This window comes from Pongo abelii, chromosome 21 (genome assembly GCF_028885655.2).
Source record: "Pongo abelii isolate AG06213 chromosome 21, NHGRI_mPonAbe1-v2.0_pri, whole genome shotgun sequence".
Classification (NCBI taxonomy): Eukaryota; Metazoa; Chordata; class Mammalia; order Primates; family Hominidae; genus Pongo; species Pongo abelii.
The window spans coordinates 30,425,482-30,453,113 of NC_072006.2; the positions used below are offsets into that span (position 1 = coordinate 30,425,482).

Genomic DNA, 27,632 nt, shown 5'->3' on the forward strand with positions numbered 1-27,632 from the left:
TCAGCCTCCCGAGTAGCTGGGACTACAGGCGCCCACCACCACACCTGGCTAATTTTTTGTATTTTTCGTAGAGATGGGGTTTCACCATGTTAGCCAGGATGGTCTCGATCTCCTGATCTCATGATCTGCCTGCCTTGGCCTCCCAAAGTGCTGGGATTACAGGCGTGAGCCACTGCGCCTGGCCAAGACTGGGTCTTGCTATGTTGCCCAGTCTGGAGTGCAGTGGCTTGTTAATAAGAGTGATCATAGCTCACTGCAGCCTCAGATTCCAAGAGATCGTCCTGCTTCAGGCTCCTGAGTAGCTGGACTAGAGGCATGTGCTGGGTCAACCGCTTTCTTTGCCCATTTAATTAGGTTACTTGTCTTTATATTGCTGATTTGTAAGAGTCCTTAATATATTCTGCAGGAGTCCTTTATGTGGTATGTAATTTGCAAATATTTTTTCCTCATTCTGTAAGATTCTTTTTCACTTTCTTGCTGTGTCTTTTTTTTTTTTTTTTTTTTGAGACACAGTTTCACTGTTGTTGCCCAGGCTAGAGTGCAATGGCACGATCTTGGCTCACCACAACCTCCGCCTCCCAGGTTCAAGCGATTCTCCTGCCTCAGCCCCCCGAATAGCAGGGATTACAGGCCTGGGCCACCACGCCTGGCTAATTTTGTATTTTTAGTAGAGATGGAGTTTCTCCATGTTGGTCAGGCTGGTCTCAAACTCCCGACCTTAGGTGATCTGCCCACCTTGGCCTCCCAAAGTGCTGGGATTACAGGTGTGAACCACTGAACCTGGCCTTGCTTGTGTCTTTTTTTTTTTTTTTTTTGAGATGGAGTCTTTCTCTGTCACCCAGGCTGGAGTGCAGTGGCGTGGTCTCGGCTCACTGCAAACTCCGCCGCCCGGGTTCACGCCGTTCTCCTGCCTCAGCCTCCTGAGTAGCTGGGACTACAGGCACCCGCCACCACGCCCGGCTAATTTTTTATATTTTTAGTAGAGACGAGGTTTCACCGTGTTAGCCAGGATGTTCTCGATCTCCTGACCTTGTGATCTGCCCGCCTTGGCCTCCGAAAGTGCTAGGATTACAGACATGAGCCACCGTGCCCGGCCTGCTTGTGTCTTTTGCAGTTAAGAAAGTTTTAATTTTTGTTAAAGTCTCTATGTGTCTGTTTTTCTTTCCTTGCTTGTGATTTTGGTGTCACATCTTAGAAACCACTGCCTAACCCAAGGTCATAAAGATTTACCCCCTCTCAGTTTTCTTCTAAGAATTTTATAGTTTTAGCTCTTAAAGTTGGGTCTCTGATTCATTTTAATGTTTGAGTTAGGGGTCCACCTTCATTGTTTTACATATGGACTTTTTCTTTTTTTTGAGACGGAGTTTCACTCTTGTTTCCCAGGCTGGAGTGCAATGGCGCGATTTTGACTCACTACAACCTCCGCCTCCTGGGTTCAAGCGAGTCTCCTGCCTCAGCCTCCCGAGTAGCTGGGATTACAGGCGTGTGCTGCCATGCCTGGCTAATTTTGTATTTTTAGTAGAGACAGGGTTTCTCCATGTTGATCAGGTTGGTCTCGAATTCCCGACCTCAGGTTATCTGCCTGCCTCGGCCTCCCAAAGTGCTGGGATTACAGGTGTGAGCCACCGTGCCTGGCAACACATTTGGATTTTCGATTGTCTCATCACCATTTGTTTAAAGGATGACTCTACCCCCCATTACATTGTCCTGATGCCCTGTTTTGAAAATCACATGTTTAGGTTTATTTCTGGATTCTCAATTGTATTCTGTTAATCTATATGGCTACCCTTATCCTAGCATCTTTGTGTGTACTTATACCACACTGTCTTAATTAGTATAGCTTCATATTACTTTTGAAGGGGTAGTGGGAGTCCTCCAATTTTGTTGTTTTTCAAGATTGTTTTGACTATTCTGGGTCCTGTGTATTTCCATAAGAATTTCAGGATCGGCTTGTCAGTTTTTGCCAAAAAGGCAGATGGGATTTTGAGAGTGAGTGCATTGAATCTGAAGATCAGTTTGGGTAGTATTGCCAAGAATTACATATTTTTAACTGAAAAATTTCTTGAGACAATGTTTATCTGCATAAGGAGCAGTACATTATGATAATTTCTTCCAGCCTAGTCTAGTCTACTTCATTCCATTTTTTCAAATTAAGAAATTGCCATCGGCTGGGCACGGTGGCTCACGCCTGTAATCCCAGCGCTTTGGGAGGCCAAGGCAGGCGGATCACGAGGTCAGGAGTTGGAGACCAGCCTGGCCAACATGGTGAAACCCCGTCTCTACTAAAAATACAAAAATTAGCTGGGCTTGGTGATACACGCCTGTAATCCCAGCTACTGGGGAGTCTGAGACAGCAGAATGGCTTGAACCCAGGACGTGGAGGTTGCAGTGAGCCAAGATCATGCCACTGCACTCCAGCCTGGGTGACAGAGCAAGACTCCATCTCAAAAAAGAAAGAAAGAGGCTGGGCACGGTGGCTCATGCCTGTAATCCCAGCACTTTGGGAGGCCGAGGCAGGCAGATCATGAGGTCAGGAGATCGAGACCATCCTGGCTATCATGGTGAAGCCCTGTCTCTACTAAAAATGCAAAACATTAGCTGGGCATGGTGGCATGCACCTCTGGTGCCAGCTACTCAGGAGGCTGAGGCAGGAGAATCGCTTGAACCCGGGGGGTGGAGGTTGCGGTGAGCCGAGATCTTACCACTGCATTCCAGCCTGGGCAACAGAGCGAGATTCCATCTGAAAGAAAAAGAAAGAAAGAAAGAAAGGGAGGGAGGGAGGGAATTGCCGACCCCAACCACTGATTTGAGTACTCACTCCCATGGACCATTCATTATCTGTTGTTTGAAAAATATGCTTCATGTCAGTGGTCCTCAACCTTGAAAGCAAATTGCAATCACCTGGGAAACTTTAAAAAACTACAGATGCTGGACACATCCATGAGACCAGGATGCAGTTGATGAGAAATTCAGCCCAAGCACTTCCAGGTGATTCCAGGGTACAGCCAGAGCTGAGCACCATTGCTATAAATAAACTAAAATTCAGATATTTATACTGCTTTTAAAGCCTTTTCATAGTTGACTGAATGGGATGGAAATGTATGTATTGCTAAATTACAGGTCCTTATGTGTCACTTTGATGACAAACGTATTAGGTCTGTTTGTGCACTTTCTGTTAACGTAATATGACCTGTGATGCAGTTCTCCTGAGAAATTGAATGATTATGCTTTTGACTTGCCCATGGGTGTGTAGGGTTGTCCCTGGTCTATGCAGAGGGCAAAGATAGAGCAGGATGTTTGGAGATCATTTGTCATTTCTCAGAAATTTTTGTGTCTGCCTTTTTGCAGTAGGAAATGGATTGAGAAGAATATGTAGGAAATTCACAGCTATTTTAGGAACTGTCATATAGAGACCACTAAATCTAAATATACTGTTGATGTATATGAAGCTATTGGCCAGAACTAAGGTCAGAATTAGTGGAAAAATATCTGGACTGGTGTCCTGTCTTAGCGAGATTAAGAAATATTAGGATTGTGGTGGAATGCTTATACATAAAGTAGCTTGTTTTATTCATTGAATATTCTTTTATCTGGTTATATTTGAAAGTAAAATGTGGCTGGGCGCGGTGGCTCACACCTGTAATCACCCAGCACTTTGGGAGGCTGAGGTGGGTGGATCACCTGAGGTTGGGAGTTCGAGACCAGCCTGGCCAACACAGTGAAACCCCATCTCTACTAAAAATAAAAAATTAGCCGGGCATGGTGGCAGCCATCTGTAATTCCAGCTATTAGGGAAGCTGAGACAGGAGAATCACTTGAACTGGGAGGCGGAGGTTTCAGTGAGCCAAGATTGTGCCACTGCACTCCAGCCTGGGCCACAAAATGAGACCCCATCTCAACAAAAAAGAAAGTAAAATGTACATATATACAATATATGTAACTTTTTTTCAAAGTAGAGATTATACGGAGGGTATTTAAGCCTGTTTTTTACTTAGCAATGTATCTTAGACATGTGACTAGATAGTCCTTTATTTGCAGCTCATTTGTGCTGAATACATCATGTTTTATTTGCCAAATCCTTCTATTAGGTATTTAGCTTAGGAGCCATTTTCTGCTGTGGTGGACATAATACAGTGGTGAACAGCATTGTACCTAAATCTGAATGCATTTTCCTGATTATTTCTTTAGACTAAATTGTTGGAAGGCATATCATTTGCATTTCTAAGACTTTAACACATATGTAACATACATGCCAGAGACCTCCTGCATTCAGGTTAACACACTGGGAAGTATTGCCATAATAAAACATTTTTTCTTTTTTATGCCAATTTGAGTGAAGAATGGAATCACCATGTTTATTTTGCTTTTCTTTGATACCTAGTGAGTTTGAGCGCTTTTTAATGATTCTTTTGGCCATTTATATTTTGTTTGGCTTATTGTGTTTTTTGCCAGTTTTTCCAGTCTTGTATCTGTCTCTTTTTCCTGGTGATTTATAGCAGTATTTTTATATCAAGGACATGAACACTTTGATAAATGTTATACATATTTTCCCCATTTGCCTGGTAATTTTATGATGTATTGGAGAACTGAGTGTTATTTGCAGATCGTTTTTCTTGGTTTAATTTTCAAATTAGAAGTCTCATTTTTCAAACTTTAAAGTTTCATAGGAAATATTTTTCTTAAAGATGAATAAAAATCTGTCAGAACATGATTTTATTTAAAGTATTTTATAGATTTCTTATTTGCTTGTCTACTAAAATAATGCTTGAAACAATCAGCTGCCACCTTTGAATTAAAAAGAAAAATAAAATTTGGAATTGAAGATTTTCCAATATTATTGTCTCTATATTTTAATATTTTTTTCATATATTTAGAAAATTTTTTTTGTAGAGACAGGGTCTTTCTGTGTTTTCCAGGCTGGTCTTGAATTCTTGGCCTCAAGTCATCCTCCTGCCTGGGCTTCCCAAAGTGTTGGGACTATAGGTATGAGCCACCATGCTGGCTGCATTGTCCCGGTAAATGTGAACCTTAAGTTTGGGTGCTTTCGGTGTTTAGACTCTTTGGGTACACATAACATCTATTGGGTTGATGGTGCTCTTTTTTGTTAATTTCTTTTTTCTTTTCTTTTTTTTTTTGAGATGGAGTCTTGCCCTGATGCCCAGGCTGGAGTGCGCTGGTGTGATCTCGGTTCATTGTAACCTCCACCTCCCGGGTTCAAGCGATTCTCCTGCCTCAGCCTTCTGAGTAGCCGGGACTACAGGCACATGCCACCACGCTTGGCTAATTTTTGTATTTTTAGTAGAGACGGGGTTTTGCCATGTTGGCCAGGCTGGTCTGGAACTCCTGACCTTGTGATCTGCCCGCCTCAGCCTCCCAAAGTACTGGGATTACAGACGTGAGCCACTGCGCCTGGCCCTTTGCATTAATTTCTTAGTTTTGCTCTAGTAGTATTAAATTGGAGACTTTTGCATCATACTTAGATAATAGCCTTAAATAACTCTTTCTAATTTTACCCTATAGGTTTCTTGTTTAAAAATCGGCATCCATTTGTATTCCAGCTCTCTGGAAACACTTGTCCTAGCTAGGTTTTAGGGGCTTGCTAGTCTTGTTGGCTCCTTGAGGTTGTGGAGGGGAGCTTAATGTGTGTAGCTTCACAGCATCTGGCTCAGCACAGCTCAGAATAGGTACTACACATGCCTTGTGTGCATATCCTGGCATTATCCCTTTAACCGTCTCTAGGAGAAATGAGACCAGTATGGGTTCTGGTTGTGGGGCTTCCTCCAACTGGGGGTAAGACTCTGTTTCCCCTCTGTGCCTTCCATTGCCAATGGGGGGCCGGGTTGCAGGATTTCTAAGCCCCTTATATTCATTCTTTCCACCCCCTTCATTGAGCATTGTCTTTCGGCAGGGTGCTGGGGAGAAGCAGCCTGCCCAGGCTTAGCCATTTCTAGGTCGTCCTCATTTTGAGTTCAGAATTCTGACCTCTAGTTACTTTAATCTGGTTATTATCTAATCGTGATCACTTCTAGACATTTTGGAGAGGTTTAGAAAGTTTTGGGGTTAACAGACATAAAATAGGATTTTCAGCTTAGTTGAAGGTCAACAGTGCTTGTTCACACGCAAAGGCATAGTTTATGAAGGGAAAAATAGAACCATTTGTGTTAACAGAGCTTGACTTATTAGCACTGATAGTTGCCATGGGAGTGTTTTTTTAAGTTTGTCATTTTGCCAGGAATGTAAATTGGGGCATTACTCCTTAGATCTTCATGTAATTAGGAGGATGGACAAAACCCCTATTTTTCTTGAATCAGAAGTTTATTATCCCATTTATAATATGGGAGTAAATAAGGAAAGGTGTCTTTAATTTTTTTGTTTGTTTTTGTAGAGACCCTTGTTATGTTGCCCAGGCTGGTCTTGAACTTCTTGGCTCAAGCGAGATTATACAGTGTGAGCCACTGCCAGTATCTTTAATTTTTTGATAATAAGTACAACTTAGGCATTGAGCAAAACTATTTTTAGTGACTTGTCTTGCATATATATTTATGAATTTCGATCTTTTAAAAAATCACAAATAGGCCAGGTGTGGTAGCTCACACCTGTAATCCTAGCACTTAGGGAAGCTGAGGCAGGAGGATCACTTGAGCTCAGGAGTTCGAGACCAGCCTGAGCAGCATAATGAGATCTCGTCTCTTTTCTTTTCTTTTTTTTTTTGAGACAGAGTCTCGCTCTGTCACCCAGGCTGGAGTGCAGTGGTGCAGTCTCAGCTTACTGCAGCCTCTGCCTCCCCATTTCAAGTGATTCTCCTGCCTCAGCCTCCCCAGTAGTTGGGACTACAGGTGCATGCCACCATGCCAGCTAATTTTTGTAGTTTTTTAGTAGAGTCGGGGGTGGGAGGGTTTCGCCATGTTGGCCAGGCTGGTCTCGAACTCCTGACCTCGTGATCTGCTCACCTCAGCCTCCCAAAGTGCTGGGATACAGGCATGAGCCACGGTGCCCAGGTTGAGATCTTGTCTTTATTTAAAAAAATAATAATAAAAACATAATACGTGTTCGTTAATAATGGGTAAAGTAGAAAAGCAAAAAGAAATAGGATACCACCTGCATCTGAAACCCTGGGAGGATCCAGTTAATATTGTAATAAGTGTCCCAGAATGCCTATCTTGCTGAAGAAGTCATGCTCATACAGAGAGAGATGTTCTGCTTTTTTTCACCCCACTTTGTAATAGATCATAATTATTTCCCTGTGTCATGATAGTGTACTGCAGACTGGCCCTGTAGTATTTTATCATACAGTGTTTTGCCATCGTAATTTATTCATGCAGTCTTTACATAGTGGATTCTACTTGTCCTACAACTGAAGTGTATACAATTATATTCATCTAATTACTTTTCTAGAACAATGATTTTATTGGATATGCATTTTTGTTATTTTTTTTTGAGATGGAGCTTCGCTCAGCCACCCAGGCTGAAGTGCAGTGGTGTGATCTTGGCTCACTGCAACCTCTGCCCCCGATTCAAGCGATTCTCCTGCCTCAGCCTCCTGAGTAGCTGGGACTACAGGCGGGCGTGCACCACCACACCTGGCTAATTTTTGTGTTTTTAGTAGAGACAGGGTTTCACCATGTTGGCCAGGATAGTCTCAATCTCTTGACCTCATGATCTGCTGCCTCAGTCTCCCAAAGTGCTGGGATTACAGGCGTGAGTCACCATGCCCGGCCGACTCTCTTTTTTTTTTGAGATGAAGTCTTGCTCTTGTTCCCCAGGCTGGAGTGCAATGTCATGATCTCAGCTCACTGCAAACTCTGCCTCCGGGTTCAAGCAATTCTCTTGCCTCAGCCTCCCGAGTAGCTGGGATTACAGGCGCCTGCCACCACGCCTGGCTAATTTTTGTATTTTTAGTAGTGACGGGGTTTCACCATGTTGGCCAGGCTGGTCTCAAACTCCTGACCTCAGGTGATCTGCCCACGTTGGCCTTCCAAAGTGCTGGGATTACAGGCGTGAGCCACCGTGCCCGGCTGGGGAGGGACTTTCTAGCACAAAAGTAATAGGAGAAATTGCAAAAAGATACTAGTATGGCTTAAGAGAGACTTAAAAAATGTCCTCTATTTCAAGTGGTATAAACAAAGTGGAAAAAGCAGTCGTTTGCTTTTTCTGGGGAAAATGTTTTCAGTAGACAAAGGGTTAATATCCTTAACCTGTAACAAACTCTTGCAAAAAGAAAAAAACAAAATAAAAGTAGGAAAAAAAAAAAGAAACTCTTGGCCGGGCATGGTGGCTCACGCCTGTAATTCCAGCACTTTGGGAGGCCGAGGCGGGTAGATCACGAGGTCAGGAGATCAAGACCATCCTGGCTAACACGGTGAAACCCCGTCTCTACTAAAGATACAAAAAATTAGCTGGGCCTGGTGACAGGCGCCTGTAGTCCCAGCTACTCAGGAGGCTGAGGCAGGAGAAAGGTGTGAACCCGGGAGGCAGAGCTTGCAGTGAGCCGAGATCGCGCCACTGCACTCCAGCCTGGGTGACTGTGCGAGACTCTGTCTCAAAAAAAAAAAAAAGAAAGAAACTCTTGCAAATGAATCAGAAAAACCCAAACCGTACTGAAAAAAATGGGTAAAAGGCACTTACAGTTCATAAAAGAACTGTAGACACATGGATCAAAGAAATCAAGATCAAAACCAGATGTCATTCTTTACATGTCATATTTGCAAAAATTAAAAAAAAAACAGGCCGGGCACAGTGGCTCACGCCTGTAATCCCAGCACTTTGGGAGGCCGAGGCAGATGGATCACTTGAGGTCAGGAGTTTGAGACCAGCCTCGCCAACATGGTGAAACCCTGTCTTTACTAAAAATACAAACATTAGCCAGGCATGGTGGAGCATGCACATAATCCTAGCTACTTGGGAGGCTGAGGCAGGAGAATGGCTTGAACCCGGGATGTGGAGTTTGCAGTGAGCCAAGATGGCACCAATGCATTCCAGCCTGGGCAACAGAGTGAAACTCTGTCTCAAAAAATAAGTAAATAAATAAAAAACAATCTAGGAATGGCAAGTGAGGTTAACGTCATATTCTTTCTTTTTCTTTTTTTCTTACTCACCACTGCACCAATGAAGAAATACGTAGTTTTCTTCCGTTGTGCTTTGTCAGTTTGTCTGCTTTCCCAGAAGGAATTGGGAAGCTTTTTCATTTCCCATTTCTTACGAGGAAGGCTGGGAAATAACTAAGAATTTGTCTGGGCCTAGCACCTTTTGGAAAAGAGTAATTTGCTTTTGTAATTTTCTCCAATTATTGTTACTTGTTCAGGTTTTCAAAAAATAGTTTTTGGCCAGGCCTGGTGGCTCACACCTGTAATCCAGCATTTTGGGAGACCAAGGCGGGTGGATCACTTGAGGTCAGGAGTTCGAGACCAGCCTGGTCAACTTGATGAAACCCCATCTCTACTAAAAATACAAAAATTAGCCAGGTGTGGTGGTGGGCGCCTGTAATCCCAGCTACTCGGGAGGCTGAGGCAGGAGAATCGCTTGAGTCCTGGAGGCGGAGGTTGCAGTGATCTGAGATCATGCTACTGCAGTCCAGCCTAGGTGACAGAGCGAGACTCCGTCACAAAAACAAAAACACCGAAAAAATAGTTTTCCCCCCAAAATTGCCCGTTTCATCAAGATTTTCAAGTGCATACATGTGCTTCTTTTGTAAGTCCTTGAAAAAATACAAACATTGGGAATGATAGTATAAGGATAAAGGATATAAGGGTAGTATAAGGTTAAAAATAAACTTAAAAAACAAAATGCAAAAGCATGAAGAATATGTAGTGTTTTGAGTTTGCCCTTATTTTCAGAAGATATTTGTCATATTCAGCAAGTATCTTTTAATTTGCATTGAAGATATTTGGTTTTTGCTTTTATTTTTATTTTTTTATTATTATTTATTTATTTTTTTATTTTTTATTTTTTGAGACGGAGTTTCGCTCTTCTTGCCCAGGCTGGAGTGCAATGCGCGATCTCGGCTCACCGCAACCTCCGCCTCCCGGATTCAAGCGATTCTCCTGCCTCAGCCTTCCCGAGTAGCTGGAATTACAGGCATGCGCCACCACGCCCGGCTAATTTTGTATTTTTAGTAGAGATGGGGTTTCTCCATGTTGATCAGGCTGACCAACTCCCGACCTCAGGTGATCCACCCACCTCGGCCTCCCAAAGTGCTGGGATTACAGGCATAAACTACCGCGCCTGGCTGGTTTTTGCTTTTTAAATCAGGAGGAAGTGTTTTGTCGGCCTTTTTGGCATCTACTGAATTGATAGAATGATTTGGCTGTTCAAAGGTTTTGGCCTGTTATGATACTGGCCCTGGCATTCTCTCCTTCCTGCTTTTGAAGAGTTAACATCCCTTTTTAAGGAAATGATGGTGAGTCAGTGGTAGATGTTGAATAACATAGTAAGATACACAGATGGCAATTCTGTATTATTTCCTCCCCAGTTTTTTGTTGAATGTTTTCTGTATGAAGTCAGTGTCTGGAAACCACAGCATGTAGTATGTACTTTTGCACATCCTAATTAAGAAGCAACAGAAGCACTGTGAACAGATTCTTGAGAGTTCAGCGGGCCTTGATGGGGGAAAGTCATGTGGCCGTCAATGTGTCCCAAGTGATGTTTCCTCTGACCTGCCGCAGCGCCCAGGCTTTGATCTCAGCCCCGTAGCCTTGCGTGCAAAGAACAGTTTTCATGTTTCCAGAGTGCGGTGGAACCCATGAATGGGAGGGGCATTCAGCGGAGCGCTCTGCCAGAAGTTCAAGGTTGCTTACTGATAGCTCAGTCTTGTTTTTGTTTGTATCGTGATTCCTTCTTCTTAACTCCTTCCTCAGAGTTAAATGTATTTACGTGTTCCCAGTATTAGAACCTCTGACCCAGTTCTATGGTTTGGTCTTAATACTTGTTCTGTGCAGTAGTAAGTCAAGTGCTTCCAGCCATCTTGCCACTCAGCTTAGAAAAATACTCTCCAAAAACATGTCTTTAAGGAGTCATAGTACTTTCGCTTCCCCATTCAGAATTTTCCAATGATTTGTAGCTAAAAATGACATTCTGTTAATTTGCACTTTGCCCTCATGGAGCCGTTTTTAATTAATAGTTTTTTAAAGGATTTGCAAAAGAAGCATGCACATGTTGAAAAATAATTCTAGCTTGTCAGACTTGTGTTTAGTAAATTGAGAAAGTCACACAATCTTTTCTTACGTCCCCCCACCACTTCAAAGCAGTTTGATCTGTATCCTTGCCAGCCCTGTTCTGTGTACACAAATGCATACTATGTAATTATCCTTTTAATAAAAGTGAAATCATAACCACACATATTATACAACCTGTATTTTTCAAGGAACTGTATTTGTTATTACAATTTAACTGAAAGTAAGCCATTCTTTTAAAGTGTCTCTCTTGTTTTCTTTTTTCATGTTCTTTTCATTATTCCTCTTGACTAGACATTGATGGATGTCACCTTTGTGCCTCCTTTCTGACATTGCAAATTTCTGATAAACATAGCTTAAGGCTTGGCATAGTGGCTCGTGCCTGTAATCCCAGCACTTTGGGAGCCGAGGCGGGTGGATCACCTGAGGTTGAGTTCAAGACCAGCCTGGCCAACATGGTGAAAACCGTGTCTCTACTAAAAATACAAAAAATTAGCCAGTCGTGGTGGCGGGCACCTGTAATCCCAGCTACTCGGGAGGCTGAGGCAAGAGAATCACATGAACCTGGTAGCGGAGACTGTAGTGAGCCAAGATTGCGCCACTGCACTCCAGCCTGGCTGATAGAGCGAGACTCGGTCTCATTTAAAACAACAACAACAACAAAAAACCCCCCAAACACCCCCACATAGCTAAAGATAGATTTATGTATAGAGATTTTATTTTGAGAAATAAATTACTTTTTTTTTTCCTTGCATGCAAAATGTTTTAGAAGGGGAAAGACATCAATTTCTTCATTCACATTCTAATAATTTAAAGTGAGTATTTTTTCCCAAACAGCCAAAGACCAGTGTTTAGTTTCCAAAATTTAAAAAAAAAAAGACTCATTAATGGTTCATTGAAGACTGGACTGGTACCAGTCCGATGGCATTTGTGTGCTATTTAACTTGGGGCCATTGGCGATTGTTGATGCTAACTTGCCCAAGAACAAATGGTAAAAGTTGATGTCTCAACATAAGGATTTTTCAGTGAAAATCTGGCTAAACTGTTGCTTGCCTTGCACATTTTTCTTCACAAGGGAGGGCCAGGCTCATGGCTGGGGCTGTGATGGCTGTTCCCAAGACAGCCACTGAGTCAGGCTCTGGGTTCCCTTTATTGTGGAACGTATGCACAGGTACAAGAGTGGATTAAAACATAGCCATTTAATAAATAGTAAAAGAAACATCTGTGTACCTGCTCATATCCCAGTTTGAGAAATAGAATGTGACCGGCTTTTTGAGAAGCACCCTCCCCATGTGCTAATACGTTTTTAAGAGGCTTTAAAAGAAAGTGACTTAATTTTTTTTTTTTTTAAATCAAAGGCCCTCTGCTAGGGAATATGGAGTTTAAAAGTTATCAATGATGAAATCCCAACTGAGTGCAAATCACTTTTTTTGCTTTTGTTTTGAGACGGGGTGTTGCTCTCTTGCCCAAGTAGGACTGCAGTGGCACAGTCACCACTCACTGCAGCCTTGACCTCCTGGGCTCAAGGAATCCTCCTGCCTCAGCCTCCTGAGTAGCTGTGACTACAGGTGTGTGCCACCACGATGAGATAAATTTTTTTTTTTTTTTTTTTTTTTGTAGAGACAAGGTTTCACTATGTTGCCCAGGCTGGTCTTGAACTCCTGGCCTCAAGTGATCCTCCCATCCCAGCCTCCCTACAGGTGTGCCTGGCCCAAAATCAGATGTGCCTGAACCACCGTGCCTGGCCCAAAATTGCTTTTTATTTATTTATTTTTTTGAGACAGAGTCTCACTCACTCTGTCACCCAAGCTGGAGTGTGGTTGCACAATCACAGCTCACTGCAACCTCAACCTCCTGGGCTCAGATGATCCTCCACCTCTCAGTCTTCTGAGTAGCTGGGATCACAGGTGTGCACCACCACACTTGGCTAATGTGTGTGTGTGTGTGTGTGTGTGTTGTAGAGACCACCCTATTGCTCAGGCTGGTCTCGAACTCCTGGGCTTAAGTGACCTGCCTGCCTTGGCCTACCAAAGTGCTGGGGTTACAGGTTTGAGCCACTGTGCCTGGCTGAAAATTGTTTTTTTTACAGGTGTTCTAAAATACTATCTTTCAAAATACTTTGTAGAAATGGAGAGTGGATTTTTAAATAATTGAGGGTGCAGTTTGTGACCCTGCCTAGAGACAGGCTGGGGCCTTGGAGGCAGTCCATAAAAATGAAGTAGTAATAGAGCAAATTCTAGGACTGGGCATGGCTGGGTGAAAAATAGACTCCATTCATGCAGAGTGCCTCCTGCTAGGTTTGTTATTACTTTTAATTTACCATTTGCTTTTCTCCAGCTAGGTCTTGACTCCACTAACGGGGACTTCTCATACGGCTTTGAACTTGGACCTTGGTGCATAAGCAAATGTAACTCAGCGAATTGTAATGGAAAGCATATGGACAGGTCTACACCACATCACTTAGGTGCGTGTAAAACACAATCTCCAGTTGTGTTTCCTTTTTCTTTTCTTACTTTTTTAAAACAGGTTCTTGCTCTGTCACCCAGGCTGGAGTGCAGTGGCACGATCACGGCTCATGGCAGCCTTGGCCTGCTGGGCTTATGAGGAAGCTTCTACCTCAGCTTCCCAAGTAGCTGGGACTACAGATGTGAGCCACGGTGCCTGGCTAATTTTTAAATTTTTTTTTTTTGTAGAGATGGGGTCTCACTATGTTATCTAGGCTGGTTTCCAACTCCTGGGCTCAAGTGATCCTCCTGCCTCTACCTCCCAAAGTGCTGGGATTATAGGCTTCAGCCATCACGCCTGGCTAGTTATGCTTCATAGTAGAATTGGGCTGGCAGCTCTGTAGCATTAGAACCCTTTTGTACTTGACCTTACCTTTGTACATTTTTTACGTGTCGAGAATGGTCTAAATGCACAACCTTTGGAATAGTGAATTGTTAGGTTAATGCTAATGATAAGGTAATGGACTTCTTTAGGCCAAATTCCACGTAAGTAGATTAAACTAGAAAATAAACAGGCACAGTCTTGCCACTTATATTAATTACAAAGTAGGAGGTAAATATTTTCAGTTTTCTTTCATGCTTTTGACTTTATTATCAGCAAAAATTGTTGAGTACCTCCTGCTCTTGGCCCTCCGTGAGGTTTATACGTGAGGACTCTGGAGTGGAAAGAGATTTAAGAATTGTTTCCTCACCCCTTTTCAAGCATTCTCTGCAGTTTAATTAATGAGACTAACCACATGTGCATTACTAAGGAGCATTCTTTTTTTCCTCCTTCTACTGTTTCCCTTATCCCCAAAGCTTGATGAATATTTTGATTATTTTTAATTTTTTGCTATTATAAGCAATACCGCAATCAAATTTCTTCGTTGGGGAAAACATCTTAGCGGTAATAGTGATGGGCACAGTGCATGACCTTTTAAAAATTTGATATATATATAGGTAAATTATCCTCCAGAAAAGCCGCAAGTATTTCACATCTGCTGATACATTCTCTCAGATACTCTGCTTCTGGATGTGGTGGTACACGCCTGTAGTCCCAGCTACTCTGGAGACTGGAACAGGAGGATCACTTGAGCCCAGGAGTTTAAGGATTTAGTGAGCTCTGATTGTGCCAGCGCACTCTAGCCTGGGTGGCAGAGTGAGACCCTGCCTCAAGAAAAAAAAAAAAAAAAGGATGCTGTCAGATACATTGACTTGTTAAAACTAAATTTATTCAGTATGGTGGATGTAAAATGTTATGTCAGTGTTGTTTTAAAAAAATTTTATGTGCAGTAAAATTTACTTTCTGTGTACACTTATAAGAGCTTTTACAAATACTTAGAGGGGATCACTCCTTTTAAAAAATTTTTAAGACTTCTAATAAAGGCTGGGCGTAGTGGCTCATGCCTGTAATCCCAGCACTTTGGGAAGCTGAGGCGGGCGGATCACTTGAGGTCCGGAGTTCAAGACCAGCCTGTACAACTTGGAGAAACCCTGTCTCTATTAAAAGTACAAAAAATTAGCCAGGCATGGTGGCGCATACCTGTAATCGCAGCTACTCAGGAGGCTGAGGTAGGAGAATTGCTTGAACCTGGGAGGCGGGAGGTTGCAATGAGCCGAGATTGCGCCATTGTACTCCAGCCTGGGTAACAAGAGGGAAACTCTGTCTCAAAACAAAACAACGACAACAACAAAAAAACCAAAAAACACTTCTAATAAAGAAGTCTCTACTTACTACTAAAAACAAAACAAGGCCGGGTACAGTGGCTAACACCTGTAATCCCAGCACTTTGGCCTCCCAAAGTTCACCAGCCTGGCCAACATGGCTGGTGAAACCCCGTCTCTACTAAAAATACAAAAATTAGCCAGGCATGGTGGCGCACGCCTGTATTGCTAGCTACTCTGGAGGTTGAGGCAGGAGAATTGCATGAACTCAGGAGGCTGAGGTTGCAGTGAGCCGAGATTGTGCCATCGCGCTCCAGCCTGGGTGACAGAGACAGACGTCGTCTCAAAAAAAAAAAAGAAAAATACACATCCTGACCTTTTTAATGATTTACCTTGTCAAGCCTGTTTTCTTATTTCTGAAGGAAGAGGACACCTGGCTCTTTTCTTAGAGGTCACCTTTAATACCAGGTCTTTCTTTGAAATCACTCCCTTAGTTCATCCATTTTTCTCATTGGCACTTTCACCATTGCAGTTGATCACCATTGCAGTTGCCAAGGTCCTTTTCCTTGGATTAACACAGTAGCTTCTTGATCTCCCTTTTGAGATTATCCTGTGGTGGACGACTGCTCTCCTCGCCTGCCCAGAAACTCATGTTGCATGAAGCTGTTCTGTGTTGAGTTTGCCTTTCAAGGCTACTTTGACTCCACAAAGGGTTTTCTTCCTTTGCTTCCCTCTCCTCTGACCTCCAGGTGCTGGGGTTAGGCTGTTGTGTTCAGTGCCCAAAAGACACATCATATGCCACCTACCTCTGGACCTCCGTAGTGGCATCTCTCTTGGGATTCCTGCCATCTTTCAAGGCTAACCCTAGTCTCACTTCCTAAAAGTCATTTCTGACAACTTCCAGCCTGGAGTTCCAGTGTCCCTGAGCTCTCCTGCCCAGCTCTATGGTTGTGTGTGTTTTCTCTGATTTGCTAGGTGTCCGGGCTGTACAATCAGATGGGAAAGAGCCTCAGCATAATGTATCTCCATCTCCTTGGTCCAGCCCACCAAGGGCAGTCAGGGATCTAGTTGGATGGTTGGTGTCATTCCATTTGCCTTGAGATGATCAGTACAGATCCTAAAATACCACGCTCTTACTAAACTGAGAAAAGAGGAGGCTTGCTCGTACCTTTCATTTTTGTCATTAATAACATACAGGTGACCTTTGAGTGCCTGGCTTTCATAGCTGAGACCACCCACTCTGCTTGGTGCCTGAAGCCTGCAGACTGGGTGCCTGGTTCTGGTTGAAGGGTATTTTAGCATTTGCTAGAACCACCACAGATGCTGCGGAACTCAGATATAAACTGGATCAAACACTTGGAGCAGTGAAGAGAATTTTCTGTTTTATTGGTGCCTGATTTCCAAGAGGCCTTGTATCGGGAAATCCTGGTGTTTTTGGTTTATAGACTTTGTGCTGTTGACGTCAATGTCTCATTTTCTCATTACCAAACATGTTGTATAAAAATGTTGTGTTGCTTATGGTTTGATCAGTAGCAACAAGAGAATTAAATATTTACTGGAAAAATTGGGTGGTTTCACAAACCTATGTAAACACTGATGGTGATTACAGAGCTTACATAAGAAGGTAAGGAAGGAAGATGGAACAGTTGTGTAACAGTTACCGTGAAAGAGACTCCAAGCAAATTAGAACAAGTCTGGCCTTTTCAACTGGTTATTTTGAAAAATCAACATGTTAGTGTTGGATTGTTGTGGGGTGGGGGGAGAGGGGAGGGATAGCATTGGGAGATACACCTAATGCTAGATGACGAGTTGGTGGGTGCAGCGCACCAGCATGGCACATGTATACATATGTAACTTACCTGCACATTGCGCACATGTACCATAGAGCCTAAAGTATAATAATAATCATAATCATAATAATAATAATAAGAAAAAAAAAAAAAAGACCAGCTGCTTATAAATTGTCTAAGTTGTTTGCTGATTTTTCTGTATGGTGTTAAAAAAAAACTCATCAATAAATTTGTCCCATGACTTCTAATGATAATCCTTTTTAAATACACATATTATTTTGTTTTAGGTTTGCCATAAACTGGAACTTGCAGATCAATAGCAATAAAGCCTTTCTGGATTTGAGTAGTGTTTACCTTTGGGTGAGCCCTGTGTTTTATTTAGATTTCTTGTACTGGTTCTGGGCTTCCCTCAAAGAGCCCCGCCTCCAGCCCTTCTGACCTTTCATCTTGTGCTTCTGGTTAGCACTGGATTCTGCTTCTGGATTTCTGCTTTGGTCTCTTTTATATCTGCTTCCTTCCCTCCTCTCAATTCTGTGTGTGGAAAATTAGGTTATGGCACCTGCTCCCCATCACGTAATCTGCCCAGCTGACTGTGTAGGATATTAATGATAGGGTTGGCTTTGATGTTTGGATAAAGATGGCCATGCCTGTGTGTGTGTGTGTGTGTGTGTAAAATCAAACTATCAAAAGTTTACACATTCATAGGATGTGATCTTAACATGATTACCCTGATTGTGTGCATTGAAATAGCATTTTCTCTTTCCCTGGTATTCACATTTTTTAGACTAGCAGTACCTAATACCATTATAATGGAAGTCACATATGTAATTTTGAGGTAGCTACATTAAAGGAAAACAAGAACAATTAATTTTAGTAATATATTTTATAAGCTGATATATTAAAAATAGTATTTCAACGCAATTAATATAAAGTTATTAATGAGATATTTACATTCTTTTTTATTTTCATAGCAACGCTTTGAAGTCTATTGTATATGTTACATTCATAGCACATACCAGTTGGACCAACACGTTTAAGGTGCTCAGTAGCCACCTGGGGCTGTTGGCTCCCACATTGGATAGCACAGTTTAAACCCCACATAGCTTTATTTACCACGAACAATATGTTTTAAACTTCCAAGCTCTTGGATTTTTCAGTATTTCATAATGTAAGCCCCTTCTATTTCAGGGACTATGTAGTAATACATACCCACACTTGAATGATGCTACTAAAGCTTCCCCTTCCTCATCTTTTTCCTTTCAAATTTAGATTTTCTGTTGCCTGGAAAATGCATATGAACCAGTTCAACAAGTAAATTGATCTCCCCTGCTTCCCCCTACCCCAGTCTATATGTATATTTTTCTTTTTTACCCAAGAATCACAAATGCGTTCTATAGCTTATAATTTTTTTTAATTTTTTTTTTGGGGACAGGGTCTCCCTCTGTTATCCAAGCTGGAGTGTGGTGGTATGATTATAGCTCACTGCAGCCTTGACCTCGTGATCTTCCTTTTTTTTTTTTGAGATGGCGTCTCACTCAGTCACCCAGGGTGGAGTACAGTGGCACAAACTTGGGTCACTTTAACCTCTGCCTCCTGGGTTCAAGCAATTCTCCTGCCCCAGCCTGCTGAGTAGCTAGAATTACAGGCGCATGCCACCATGCCCAGCTAATTTTTGTATTCTTAGTAGAGACGGTGTTTCTCCATGTTGGCCATGCTGGTCTCCAACTCCTGACCTCAAGTGATCTGCCTGCCTTGGCCTTCCAAAGTGCTGGGATTACAGACTTGAGCCACTGCGCCCGGTTGAGGTTGATGCTTCCTCTTCAGCTTCCCTGGTAGCTGGGACTGCAAGCATGTACCACCACACGTGGCTAATTTTTTGTAGAGATGGGGTTTTGCTATGTTACCCAGTCTGGTCTTGAACTTCTGGGCTCAAGTGATACGCCTGCCTTGGCCTCCCAAAGTACCGGGATTACAAATGTGAGCCACTGGGCCCAGCCAGTTTATAATTTTGACAAGTTAAAATTTGGTTGCAATGAATGAGTCTCATTTCTTTTTCAAATAAAGAAGATCTAGGAAATGTGAAGAAGTATAATAACTAATATTAGATAAAAATAGCCCTTGGAACAGTTGAGATCCAAGAATAAAAAGGATTTAAGGAAAATCAGGAATCCCTGAACACAGTAGGTTTACCGAATATGAAGACCGCTTACCTTTTGACCACACCTTTGGTTTTCTAAGTTACTCAGGTGCCATCAGCAAGCCCTTAGGAATGAGAAATTTAGGCTCCTAGTTACCAGGAAACTAGCCCTCCCAGCGCTCTCTCTGGGAGCATACTGACTATATCAATAGGGTGTTTTTTCTCAGCACTGGTTGACTGCCAGAATTTCTCTTCTAGTTTGTCTTACCTGTATATTTATTTCAGTGTTGTCCTTAGATAATGGCTCAAGCTTTTAAGAATTATGAAAGTCACATGTAGAAAAATAATGTATTTTTCTACATTATGTAGAATGTACATTATGTAGAATGTACACTGTAGAAAAATAAGGGAAAAAAACCACATATAATCCCATCATCTGGAGATAATCATTTACTATTTTGGTGTTTTCCTCCATTTTCCTTTCTTTTTTTTTCTTCTTTTCCCTTCTATTCTTCTCTTCCTTCCTTTTTTACTTTTCTTCTTCTTCTTTTTTTTTTTTTTTTTTTTTTTGAGACAGAGTCTCGCTCTCATCACCCAGGCTGGGATGCAGTGGTGCGATCTCAGCTCACTGCAACTCTACCTCTCGGGTGCAGGGGATCCTCCTGCCTCAGCCTCCTGAGTAGCTGGGACTGCAGGAGTGTGCTACCACACCTGGCTAATTTTTTGGTGTCCCTTCATTTTCTGCATGTGTGCACACACTGAAATGGGATTATCAGGTTTGTTTTGTAAGCCTGCGTTTTTCTCAGCTTAATAATGCACTCCTTACGTTGCCACGTCAGTCACCCATGTTTTAATCTCTGCAATATGCTCATATAAGAATGTGCCCACAATTGTACCAACCAGTCCTCTATTTTAGGCATTAATCTTTTCCCCTCTGATTTTGGATTACTCTTAAGCATTATTTTAATGAACACTCACAAAATGAAAAATTTAAGCCTGTTTTAATTATTTTGCTAGGATAAATTCCTTAAGAGTAAAATTGTTAGGTCAAAGGCTTTGTGTATTTTTAGAGCCTTTGATTGGTGATGTTAAATTACCATCTAAAAATGTTATGTCTGGGTGCGGTGCTTCACGCCTATTATCCCAGCACTTTGGGAGGCTGATGTGGGCGGATTGCTTGAGCCCAGGAGTTCCAAGACCAGCCAGGGCAACATGGCGAGACCCCATCTCTACAAAAAATAGAAAAATTAGTATGTGCCTGCAATCCCAGCTACTTGGGAGGCTGAGGTGGGAGGATCACCTGAGCCCAGGGAGGTCAAGGCTGCAGTGAGTCATGATTGTGTCACTGCACGCCAGCTTGGGTGACAGAGTGAGACTCTATCTCAAAAAAAAAAAAAAAAAAGTTAATGGCAATTATTACTCCTACACTAGCAGTATATCCAAAGTGCTTGCGTGCTAACGGGATGTTAAAAATTACTTAGTAAATTTACAATTTGTTTTGTAAATTATAAATGGTACATTTTATTTTATTTCTGCCTTTTTGATTTTTTGCTTTTTTTGAGACAGAGTCTCACTATGTCACCCAGGCTGGAGTGCAGTGGCATGCTCTCGGCTCACTGCAACCTCCGCCTTCTGGGTTCAAGTAATTCTGGTGCCTCAGCCTCAGGAGTAGCTGGGACTACAGGTGTGTGCCATCATGCCTGGCTAATTTTTATATTTTTAGTAGAGATGGGTTTTCACCATGTTGGCCAGGCTGGTCTTGAACTCCTGGCCTCAAGTGATCCACCCACCTTGGCCTCCCAAACTGCTGGAATTATAGGCGTGAGCCACCGTGCCTGGCCAGATTTTTTACATTTTTTTTTTTAATAAGAAAGCTTACATGTGGTCATATTCTTATTGGCAACACAGAGAATCATATTAAAGGAGTGATGGCAGCCTTAGGGATTCTTATAGCCATGCAGACTACTTTTAAGTGCGTGTGGCTGTGACTAAGGGGTCCTGAAGCCAGCATGCCAGAGCACCTGCTTTCCTGACTTGGTGGCTTGCTGGATACATTTTTAGGTATATACCCTTCACTTATTTTCTACTGATCACAGTTTAGGAACTGGATAGACCCAGAAAATATGGATCCCTGGTTGACTTCATGAACTTGAGAAAAGCATAACTTTGGATAACGAAGGACATTTGGCATGAATTGTGCTCCTTGCTTTGGGAGAATAGCAAAGAGTGCGGTGAGTGGTTTGGATTTTGAGGGATGTGGAAAGGATTTGCTGAGGAATTGATATTTACATTCTCCAGGTGTTGCAGTATTTCCAGGTAGAGGGAATAGCAGGCTGTGTCCTCCAGCCTTAATTCAACTACTGTTGTTAGTTTTGAAGCCTTTTTCCTCTTTGCCATCATCTGGCAACTTTTTTTGAGGCAGAGTCTTGCTCTGTCACCCAGGCTGGAGCGCAGTGGCATTATCTCGGCTCACTTGCAACCTCCGCCTCCCTGGTTGTAAGCAATTCTCCTGCCTCAGCCCCCTGAGTAGCTGGGATTACAGGTGCGTGCCACCACGCCCGGCTAATTTTGTATTTTTAGTAGAGATGGGGTTTTACCATGTTGGCCAGGCTGATCTCGAACTCCTGACCTCAGGTGATCCACTTGCCTCGACCTCCCAAAGTGCTGGGATTATAGGTGTGAACCACTGTGCCAGGCCGTCTAGCAACTTCTTGATCTTTCTTTATGCCCCTTGAATGTTGGCTCCTGGCCTGCCACATTTCTTTCCACTGTGTCTTCTAGCATCATCTCTCAGTCATTGGCTCATCCGGCCATGGGACCTCACTGTCCCTTTACCTTTTGCAGGTAGTTACACTTCCAGTTTATATCAGCTATCCAAGGCCCAGTCGTCTCCCAAACAGCACTTTGGGATCCTGAGCTGAGAGTGTGTCTACACACCCTGTCCTCCCTAGCTCTCATTCCTCCCCTTCATCGGTCCTGGTGCTCCAGCTTTGTGGTGCTCTCTGGCTTCCTCTTGCCTCCCCAGTCCTTTTTACCTGCTATGGACGCCACAGGAAATCACGTGGCTGCCATCTTACTAACATGGTCTCCTCCGTCTCTGAGCTGCCTCCAGAACTTGTCAAGCTCCCTCAGTGCCCTGGTCTTACTATTCTGTTTTTTTGGGGCGGGGATGGTTGAACTCTGCTGGAGAGAAACCAGATGACAAGGCGACTTTCTCTATTTCGCGTTATGAGTTCCGGGCTCAGCTGGACTTTGATTTTTTTTTTTTTAAATAATATCATTTTTCTCATCGTTTTTCTTCTTCCATAGTCACTTCTGTCCAATCCCATACCCAGCCTTTTTACTCTCAGCCATGACCTCTGCTTCTTAGTTCATTAAGAGAACAAGTGATCAGATAAGCACTCCCCCAGCTTCCCGCCCTCCTCTCACCTCATGCTGCCTTGCATAAGGGCAACTGTCTGTGTACATCTCTCCCCACAGAGGCTATGAGGCAATCACTGCAGATGGTCTGTGTGGAACTGTCCGAACAAATTCTAAAAGTTTTCCTATCAGGGTTATGTGAGAACTGCTTTTCACTCCCTGTGGCATAGTTAGAGATTCTCTGGCTGAGGGGGATATGTTTGTGTTTTCATAAAAGACAGTATTTTAGAAGTGACATGATACTTGGAGGGGGTTAAATCATCCCCAAAATTAAATCTCCTCCCAAGATGATAGAACTCATTAATGGCATAGTCAGGGCTGGAATCTCAGTCATGTGTTCAGTGGCCTGTCCTTATCTGAAATAAAAGTACTTTAGATCAAGGATGTCCAATCTTTTGGCTTCCCTGGGCCACACATAAAATACTCTATCACTAATGATAGCTGATGAGCTTAAAATCGCAAAAAATCTCAAATGTTTTAAGAAAGTTACGAATTTGTGTTGGGCTGCATTCACAGCTGTCCTGGGCCGAGAGCTGGACAAGCTTGCTTTAGATAGGCCCCACTCTGGGGGATTGGAGATAAAGAGGGCGTAAAATTTATTTGTAATTAAAAAAATAGGCCAGGTGTGGTGGCTCACGCCTGTAATCCCAGCACTTTGGGAGGCCAAGGCGGGCGGATCATGAGGTCAGGAGATCGAGACCATCCTGGCTAACAAGGTGAAACCCCGTCTCTACTAAAAATACAAAAAATTAGCTGGGCATGGTGACACGTGTCTGTAGGGAGAATTGCTTGAACCTGAGAGGTGGAGGTTGCAGTGAGCCAAGATCGTGCCGCCGCACTCCAGCCTGGGCAACAGAGCGAGACTCCATCTCAAAAAAAAAAAGGATGTATAATCAGCATGTGCATGAGGACAGGGCAGGCAGGAAGAATAAGCCTCTTTCCTGTCTGGTCCTGGTCCCAGTTTCCATCTCTGGAAGCAGCCACTTTTACCAGTTTTTGTGTGTTCAGACTGTATATCCTTTTAAAGATAGTCTTTGGTTAAACGTTTGCTTTTAATTGTGATGTTTCAAATATAAAGAAAACAAAAGAATGAAAACTTACCTGCTAGATACCCAGACCTAATAAATCTAAACATGTTGTCATTTTTGCTTCAGGTATTTTGTTTTTGCTTTTTAAAGAAATTGAAACATTTCAGATACCTGGTTTGTCCTCTCTGCTAGCCTCATCTCCCTCTTTCTCTTCTTCCCAGAGGTACCTTTATAGTCCATGTCTTTACTTTTGTGTTACATGCTTATATATTCACAAACCAACATATAATAATGATTGCGTGATTTAAAACCTTAAATAGTAGATCTCGTGTGTGTGCATGTGTGTGTGCGCTACAACCTACTTAATCACTCTGGAAAATGTTCCCAAATGTTGGTCCAAGTAGCTAGAGTTCGTTTATTTTAACTACGGTATTTTATTTCATTGATTAAGCATAGCATAACTTAGATATTCTCCTCCTGACATAGCATAATGAACAGAATGACTGTCTTCATCTGGGTGGGTTTCTCTAGGGTGGAGTATGCTAACTGGCCTTGCTGGATCATAGTGCATACACAGTTTCAACCAACTAAATATTAGCAGTGGTTCTCCCAAGTATTTGAACCAATTTTCTTCTTTGGCAACAAGATAGAGGAATTCCTGTTTATTCACAGTCTTGCCAATACTTCATATTACTAAACTCTTATTCTAGCCTTATCTGATGAATGTGAAATGATAATTGTGTTTTAATAGAGATAGGCTATGTGGTTTGTGGATATTCACTAGTTGATGTTTACTAGTTAAAGGTGAATGTTGTTTCCGGGTTTTGGCTGTTATAAATAAAGCCACTAGAGGTCAGGTATGATATAGCTCACAGTTGTAATCTCAGCACTCTGGGAGGCTGAGATGGGAGAATCACTTGAGCTCAGGAGTTTGAGACCAGCCTGGGCAACATAGCGAGACCTCATCTCTACAAAAACAATGACAATAAAAAATAAATTAGCTGAGTATGGCAGTACACATCTGCAGTTCTCTCTACTTATGAGGCTGAGGTGGGAGGATTGCTTGAGCTCAGGAGTTTGATGCTGCAATGAGCTATGAGCCTGCCACTGTAATCCTGCCTACGTGACAGAGAGAGACCCTGTGTCTAAAAATAAAAATAGCTGATATGGTGACTCACGCCTGTAATCCCAGTGATTGGAGGCCAAGGCGGGAGGTTCGCTTGAGCCCAGTCAAGAGCCTGGGTGACATGACAAAACCTTGTCTCTACAAAAATTGCAAAAATTAGCCAGGTGTGGTAGCGCACACCTATAGTCCCATCTACTTGGGAGGCTGAGGTGGGGGGATCACTTGAGCCCAGGAGGTTGAGGCTGCAGTGAGCTGTGATTGTACTATGGCACTCCAGCCTGAGTAGCAGAGTGAGACCTTGTCTCAAAATAAATAAATAAAAATAAAAAATAAAGCTATTATTAACATTTATGTACATGTTCTTGTCTGAACATAAGGTTTCATTCAGCCATAGATGCCCAGGAGTAGTATTGCTGGGTCTTATGGAAACATATATTTAACTTGATAAGAAATGACCAAATGGTTTTCCAAAGTAGTTGTACCATTTTGCATACCCACCCAAGAGTATGAGAGTTCCAGTAACTTGTCAGCACTTGGTGTTGTCTTTTTTTGTTCTAGCCATTTTAATAGGTATGTCATACACCATTTTTTTTTTTTTTTTTTTTTTTTGAGACGGAGTTTCGCTCTTGTTGCCCAGGCCGGAGTGCAATGGCGCAATCTTGGCTCACTGCAACCTTTGCCTCCTGGGTTCAAGTGATTCTCCTGCCTCAGCCTCCTGAGTAGCTGGGATTACAGGCATGTGCTACCATGCCCGGCTAATTTTTTTTTTTTTTTGTATTTTTAGTAGAGGCAGGGTTTCTCCGTGTTGGTCAGGCTGGTCTTGAACTCCTGACCTCAGGGATCTGCCCACCTTGACCTCCCAAAGTGCTAGGATTACAGGCATGAGCCACCACACCTGGCCCTTTCACACAGCTTTTTAATCTAAAGAATGAAATTTAAAAATCAGATTATATTTTAAAGTTATTTAAAGTAATTGATTTTTGCCCTTCTTGCTCTTGGATGATCTTTTTTTTTTTCTCTTTAATTCAAAATCAGAGCATTGTGTTAGGGTAACCAAATAGTAAAGAGATGGTATAGTACAGCGTAACATTTGCAGCTACTCAGCCAGGCGCGGTGGCTCACACCTAGAATCCCAGCAATTTGGGAGGCTGAGGCAGGTGGATTGCTTGAGCTCAGGAGTTTGAGACCAGCCTTGGCATCATGGTGAAACCTCGTCTCTACCAAAAATACAAAAATTAGCCGATCTCATAACCCGGTCTCAAAAAAATAAAGGTAAATAAACATTAGCAGCTACTGCTAGAAAATTAGATAAATGTATTTTCTTGCTAAGAAAAACATGGAATTTTTCATTTACTAGTTGGACTATTTTATTTCTGGAAAATGTGTATTAAAACTTTATAGTGAAGAATGTTAAACCTCCATTTTAATGATGCCATCCACCTACTGGTGTGATTTCTCCCCCTCCCCTCTAGGCTTTAAATAAGATTTAATTTGAGAATACTCATTCCACTACTAAAAAGAGAAGTGCAGAAACTACAGGAGTAGGGCAGCAATCTTATTTTACAGAGGCATTTTCGGCTCACTGGATAATGACTTTCCTGCACATACAGCACCATGCATGTCTCCAGTGAGGGGCACAGATGCCAGTGCAGTGATGCTTTACCACTAACCCTTGTACTGCAGCCTGCTAACTAGGATACACTGTAATGTGAGTCTTGAGCTGGAAGGGTGCAGACAGTCTTCACAGTGGATTTGCTTTGAGAGTTGAATGAAGTGTTTTTACTTCATTGCTGGAATTGTGGTATGTGCTTGTGAGCACACATTCTGAATCATGGCTTGAGATTATGGTTGAGTGGCCAGGCTTTAAGTGTCTGCCAAAGAAGCCAATTTAATAAGTTTTTTTTTTTTTTTTTGAGGCAGAGTCTCGCTCTGTTACCCAGGCTGGAGTGCAGTGGCGTGATCTCAGCTCACTGCAAGCTCTGCCTCCTGGGCTCATGCCATTCTCCTGCCTCAGCCTCCCGAGTAGCTGGAACTACAGGCGCCCGCCACCATGCCGGCTAATTTTTTGTATTTTTAGTAGAGACGGGGTTTCACCGTGGTCTCGATCTCCTTACCTCATGATCTGCCCACCTCGGCCTCCCAAAGTGCTGGGATTACAGGCGTGAGCCACCGTGCCCAGCCAATGAGTTTTCGATAGTCAATGTGAACAATGAATTTATTCATTTCACCCAGATGCTTAGCTTTTACCGTGAACCTGCTATTTGGTTCCTCTGAAGAAAAATAACTTCAACCTTCTATTCCCCCACCATACCCCCAGGTTAAGAATATGTACTGATCTTGTATTTCCTTTGAAAAATTTGGAAACTAGGATTGTTCCATATGTGATATCTTACTAGTGCTCTTTGCAGATTTTCTATTTTTTTTTTAAATGTCAGTATTCTTTATTCTTAGAATGGACATATTATACAATTTTTTTTTCTCGAATGCCAGGTTTCTTTTTTTTTTTTTGAGATGGAGTCTCACTCTGTTGCCCAGGCTGGAGTGCAATGGCCTGATATTGGCTCACTGCAACCTCTGCCTTCCGGGTTCGAGTGATTCTCCTGCCTCAGCCTCCCGAGTAGCTGAGATTACAGGCACGTGCCACCATGCCCAGCTAATTTTTGTATTTTTTAGTAGAGATGGGGTTTTACCTTGCTGGAGGCTGGTCTTGAACTCCTGACCTCAAGTGATCCGTCCGCCGTGGCCTCCCAAAGTGCTGGGATTACAGGTGTGAGCCATCGCGCCCGGCCTGAATGTCAGGTTTCTTTATTCTTTT

The 27,632-nt window shown here is 42.7% G+C and overlaps 1 protein-coding gene across 8 annotated transcripts in view; it reads left to right on the top strand.

Moving 5' to 3' along the window:
- The window catches only part of SLC23A2 (solute carrier family 23 member 2), a 151,155-nt gene that overhangs the window by 17,687 nt on the left and 105,836 nt on the right, over positions 1-27,632 (top strand). For 4 of the 8 annotated variants that reach the window (XM_054541692.2, XM_063720707.1, XM_054541691.2 and 1 more), the window contains exon 2: positions 13,510-13,632. The exons of 2 other annotated variants lie outside the window; for them this stretch is intronic. The gene's annotated coding sequence lies outside the window, so the exon portion shown is untranslated. Of the gene's footprint in view, positions 1-13,505; positions 13,633-27,632 lie in introns of all 8 variants that reach the window. 2 more of the 8 variants (XM_024238913.3, XM_024238912.2) reach the window with 1 other exon arrangement.